The 5874-nt window shown below is 45.3% G+C and overlaps 1 long non-coding RNA gene across 1 annotated transcript; it reads right to left on the bottom strand.

Moving 5' to 3' along the window:
* Positions 1-811: 811 nt before the first annotated feature.
* On the bottom strand, positions 812-2945 carry LOC136547534 (uncharacterized). Its single transcript, XR_010781585.1, has 3 exons — positions 2590-2945; positions 2218-2456; positions 812-2124 (listed from the first exon to the last, which is right to left on the bottom strand). It is a non-coding gene; the product is annotated as an uncharacterized lncRNA (long non-coding RNA).
* Between the last annotated feature and the right edge of the window lie 2929 nt (positions 2946-5874).

Genomic DNA, 5874 nt, shown 5'->3' with positions numbered 1-5874 from the left:
CCAGATATCGTTCTTTATATTTTTACCACTAGAAAAGATCTAGCATGGATATGTATTGTTAACTTATATTATTGAAGAACATAATCATAGCCCTCGTAATAGGAGCAAGTCATAGAATAAAAGATATATATATATATATATATATATATATATATATATATATATATATATATATATATATATATATATATATATATATGCTAAGTATCACTACAAAAATTTTGTTGATACATGACGGACTCAATCCGTAAAAAAACCCCCCCGAAATCCATCACGGATGGCCATCCGTGACAATTTTTTCTGTCATGTATCGAGCGTCAAGGATAGGCAGCGAGCCATCCGTGATGGATTTCAGGCATTTTTTACCGTCACAGATGTCCTAGAAGTCCGGCTGAGCCCGATAAGTTGTGACAAAATTTTCCGTCACGGATAGCTTTCACGTACGATTTTTTCTATCATGGATAGCTTTTCTATCATGGATAGCTTCCACGTAAGATTGTTTTCCGTCACATATTTGAATCACCACGTAAATGTCATGTGTCCGCTGACGTGTCATCAATGCCACGTAGGATTTAGCTCAAGTGTTTTGAGACCCAATTTAGGTTTCCAGGAGCTTTCAACCCATTTTACGACCAACTAATTTTTTTGTTTCAGGTCCAATATGATTTTTAGCTTTTTTTAGCCTTTTAATGGTCATGAAGCCCAGCTCAAATTAGGCTGCTACTAGATTTCAGCCCAACTAGAAATGGCTGAAAAACCAATCATCATTTCATCACATAACAAGCCAATTACAACCTCTATGAAACCAGAATTCATCAATTATTGCCCATATACATATATTAATCACAGACATGCATGTACATCATAATATTAATCATGGCCCTTATACAAACAACAATTATGATATTGCATAGTAGTTGCGCCCCACATGCCACCAGCACGCCTTCTTCACTACATGGCACCTGCACCATTTGTTCCCTAAAAAAGAATCAGCAAACAATTTTTTTTAATAAAGATGAATAACTAATTTTAAAGGCTTTGTTGTTGTTGAAAGGTGAATAGCTAATTTGGGTAAAAACAGCAAAACACTTCTGTTATGTATAGGAGCCGATATGATCTGTATAGTTCTTTCAGCCCTTGTTTAGTTCACGAAAACTTAGAAATTTAGCTACTGTCGCACTTTCGTTTTTATTCGACAATTAGTGTTCAATAGACTAATTAGACTCAAAACGTTCGTCTCACAATTTCCAACCAAACTGTGCAATTAGTTTTTTTTTCGTCTATATTTAATGCTCCATACACCGTCGCAAGATTCGATGTGATTGGTACTGTAGCATTTTTTTTTTGAAAAACTTTTCACGAACTAAACAAGGGCTTAATAAAGATGAACATATAACAAGCAGCCCGACACTACAAGCAGCCCTGTTTTATCTTTGTAAGCTGCAACGTGCAAGCATTGTTTTACTCCTTTTCTAATCATGCTGCCAGAAAATTCCATGTGGTGCCTAGCAAGAAATGAATCACCATCCGCCAAGTACCTTTTTGCTGCAAAAAACCCAGCATGATGTTACCTTTTAACAAGACAAGTTGCATTTAGTCTTTTATTTTACAGCTATCAGTCAGTCAGCATTACAAAACAATCATCTAACAGACGAATGATGTTCTGTTTGTAACAAAAAAAGGTAAATTGTGCAAGAAACAATATAGATGGTGATATAAAAAATACTACTACACGCTGAGCTGATTCTACCATAAGATGGAACCACCATGCTGAAGAAGTCACACAAGCTATTAAAGCAATGCATAGTAAGGTAATCTCGAATGGCCACTGCACAAACATAGCTAAACAATGGAATTGATCTGAGACATGAATAATGCACTCAGGTTCCAGATTTAAAAACTTTAGCACCAAAATAATAGACTATTCAATGGGAATCTACTAATCTCAGTCAGTTCCTTCTGATACTTCTTTAATCATAAACTTTTCTGTAAAATCTAATGGCATTCTAGAATTTTTTCTGTAAAAAACCTATTCCATAAACCTGCACTGCCTGCAGCAAGCTTACTGAGGAGGATTCAAGCTTGATTGTTTCGTCCTTGGTCCCATCAACCTCAAAGAGTGTTCTGCAACCCAATTGAGCTCCTTACTGATGTGCAAATACATCAAAAACCGATGAACAGATGGTGAAAAGATGTTGCTAAAGAGTTCTAACTTACCATTGATAGGCAACAACAAAACAAACATGAGGTAGTAATCCGTTGTCGTTGGCTCGTTACAGGTCACGCACATGGCCGTCAGCTCCTCACAGGGCAGGGCACGGAGACGAGGTTGTCGTAGGGGAGGGCAGCGGTTCTGCATCAGCCATCAGCACCTCCAAGGGGCATCGGCGGTCTGCTTCTTTGTCTAATCAACCCCGGCTGCTAACTCTCAGGACTAGAGGACAAAGGATCTAAGGCTAAAAAGAGCATGGATTCATGGAATCAGTAGATCAAAGCAAAACGAAACCAAAATTGAAGGATGAGAGATCCATGGAACCAGTAGATTGAAACAGATCAAAATTGAAGGGGGCGGATCAGACTCAGGGATACCTTTGCGTACGTTTCCGTGCGCGTATGGCCCTTGGCAACCGGATCCACACGCCCCTCATCAGATCCAGGCGAGGGGGCTGCTTTCGTAGAACATCCCTACCACCCAGGAATCCTCGCCGTCGGCCCCGCCGGAGTGGAGCTAGCACTGCCCACGTCCTCTGCGCTCTCCCCGCGCCCTCTGGCATCCTCGGCGATGCTCTCAGGCTGACGCAGATCAAGCCACACCGCCCACGATCCACGCCGCCGCCTGATGTGCCTGTCGTCATCCTCCTCGTCGGGATCTGGGCGGCGCTGATCGGGAGAGCCGCTCTGCCGTGCGGGAGACAAAAAAAGACCGAGGGAGGTAGACTGGGAGAGTGTGGACTATGAGAGAGATAGGGTTTGGGCGATGATATTTATTGATTCTAGCATTGATCTCCACCGTCAGATCAGATCGGGTGGCTGTGAACTAATGGATCAGTTCTTGGGCCTTTGAATTTTTGCTCTCAAATGCATGTTTGGGCCTTCGAATTTAATGGCTGCAGCATTCTCTGGCCCAACAAGACGCGGTAGAGAATTAAAAGTATTCTATAAACTAAAATACAAATATATATTTAGTGAATTTTGGGATAGTAAATTATTTTAATTGAATGAGTCATCAACAATAAAGTTATACAACTTATCGAGATCTACAACTTTTGTGTAGTTCATTTCTCCATCCGACTTAGTTTGAACCATTTGAAATTTAAATTTCAAAATATGACAACCTCAAATAGAATTTTGGGGCAGAAATTGATTTCAAATGGAATAGTTAGCAAAAACAAAGTTGTAAATCTCATCGAGATCTACAACTTTTATTTTGGTCATTTATTCATGTGACTTTGTTTGAACAAATCAAATTTTGAATTTCAAAAAATGATAACTTTAAAGAAAAAATTTTGAAACACTAAATGATTTCAGCTAAAAAAGACATGAATATAAAAGTTATATAAGTCATCAATATCTACAACTTTTATTTTGACCTTCGGAGGAAAGCGTGGTTCTAATGCATACCGTTTTACCCTCAGAGCTGCTAGGATATATGAGGACCTCCTTGGAGCCCTCTGCTGATTCAAATGACCCAGTTGATTTCTTCACGTCGAGCGTTTCTTTGGCGACCTCCTTCTTGAGGGCGGTGAGTTCCCCAGAGGTGATGATTGCTGTGGCGTGGCCGCAGCACTCGACCTCGCACTCGTAGGCCTATTGGAAGGAGGTGCCGATGGTGATGACCCCATGAGGGCCTGACATCTTTAGCTTGAGGTACATATAGTTGGGGACAGCCATGAACTTCGCATAGCATGGTCGTCCTAGGATGACATGGAAGGTTCTGGGGAACCCAACCACCTCAAAGGTGAGGGTCTTAGTCCTGTAATTGAACTGATCCCCGAAGGTGATGGGTAGATCGATCTATCCTAGTGGCATGGCCTTTTCCCGGGCACGATGCCGTGAAAAGGCGCTCGGGTTGGGCAGAGGTTCATCCGGTCGACGCCCATCTCTTTGAGCATCTTGGCATACATGATGTTAAGGCCGCTGCCTCCGTCCATTAGTACTTTGGTGAGTCACTTTGGGCCGACGATCAGGTCGACGACAAGCGGGTAGCTCTCCAGGTGTGGGATGTATCCAGATGGTTGGTCTGGTCGAAGGTTATGGCGGACTCTAACCACTGGAGGAAGGGAAGTGTGGCTAGTTGGGCTGTGTAGACCTCGCGGCACATGGCCTTCTGACGGTGTTTGGAGTCGTAGGCCGCTGATCCTTCAAAGATCATAAGGCAACCATCCGGTGTTGGAAAGCCATCGTCCTTCTCCTCGGTGTCATCTGTAGTGGGGGTAGGTTCCTTCCCCTATTCTCCTTTGTTGGAGCTTCCGGACAAGAACTTCTGCATGAGGCCACAGTCCTTGAGCAGATGTTTTACGGGAAAGGCGTGGTTTGGGCACGGCTACTCGAGTAATTTTTTGAAGTGGTTCAGAGTGCCCTCCATGGGCTTTCGACCACCCTTGCGGTCAGTAGTGGCCACGAGCGAGTCCTTGTGCTGTTGCTTCTTGTTCTTCCTTCTAGCGGAATGATTAAAGGTGCCTTCGCCGGCACCCTCGTCCCGCCTTGCCTTGCCCTCGAGGCAATCGAAGATCGCTTTGATCGCCTCTTCTCCTGAGGCTTGGCTAGTAGCGATGTCCAGAAGTTCCTTGGTGGTCCGTGGGCCCTTGTGTCCCAGCTTATGAACCAAGGACTCACAGGTCATCCCAGACAGGAAGGCTCCTATCACGTCGGTGTTGGCAACATTAGGGAGCTCGTTGCACTATCGGGAGAAGCGCTGGATGTACCCATGGAGGGTCTCCTCGGCCTTCTGACGGTAGTTCTTGAGGTCCCACGGGTTCCTAGGGCGTTTGTACGTGCCCTAGAAGTTTCCCACAAATATCTCCTTCAAATTCGCCCAACTTTGGACTGCGTTGGACGACAGGTGTTTCAACCACGCTCGTGCCGAATCGGCCAAGAATAGTGGAAGGTTGTGGATGATGAAGTTGTCATTATCCGCACCATTGGCTTGATAGGCAAGCCAATAGTCTTTAAGCCAAAGTCTGAGGTTTGTTTCCCTAGAGTATTTAGGGATATTGGTAGGTGGTCGATACCTTGGCGGGAACACAGCATTGAGGATGTGTCGGCTGAAGGCCTGAGACCCCAGTAGGCCAGGGCTCAGGCTCTGGTCCTTGCCGCTGTCGTAGCATCTACCGCATCAAGGAGGATAGCCACGGTGGGCTCCTTCCCTTGGGTTGCTGTAGGTGCACCTGCGGGTATCGATGGTGCTACGTGCGTTGCGGTTGCGACCGAGATGTTGATGTATCTGGGCCATAGCTCGCTGCCCGATGCCCTATGGTGCTTGGTGGACTGATGCGTCCCTAGCGGGCTACACCGAGGGCGTGTGCTGGCTAGTGTCGAGCTCACATCATTAAGACAACGAGCTCTCCGCCTGCTGCGCCGCCGCACGCTCAAGTAGCATGCAAATTTCACGGTGGGCCCGATGATTCTCGGGCGTTGTGGCCTCTGGAAGGCCATGAAGCAAGGCCGTTGCGGCGGTGATGTTCTGGCTTGCCTAAGCAAAGTGAGGAAGGGTCCCATCATTGGTGATGATGCTTCGGTTTATGTCACGGGCCACGGCGCGTGCGCGCCCACCGTCTCTGTGGTGTTCGATCTCTGGATCGACCTCCTCGTACTCTCGAACAAGCTATTGTTCGGCTTCGTCTATCTCCCGCTTTCGAGCTCTCAACTGCTCCA

Source organism: Miscanthus floridulus, chromosome 3 (assembly GCF_019320115.1).
Source record: "Miscanthus floridulus cultivar M001 chromosome 3, ASM1932011v1, whole genome shotgun sequence".
Classification (NCBI taxonomy): Eukaryota; Viridiplantae; Streptophyta; class Magnoliopsida; order Poales; family Poaceae; genus Miscanthus; species Miscanthus floridulus.
The sequence above is the reverse complement of the archived record's forward strand: the minus strand, read 5'-3'. Positions and strand labels throughout refer to the sequence as shown.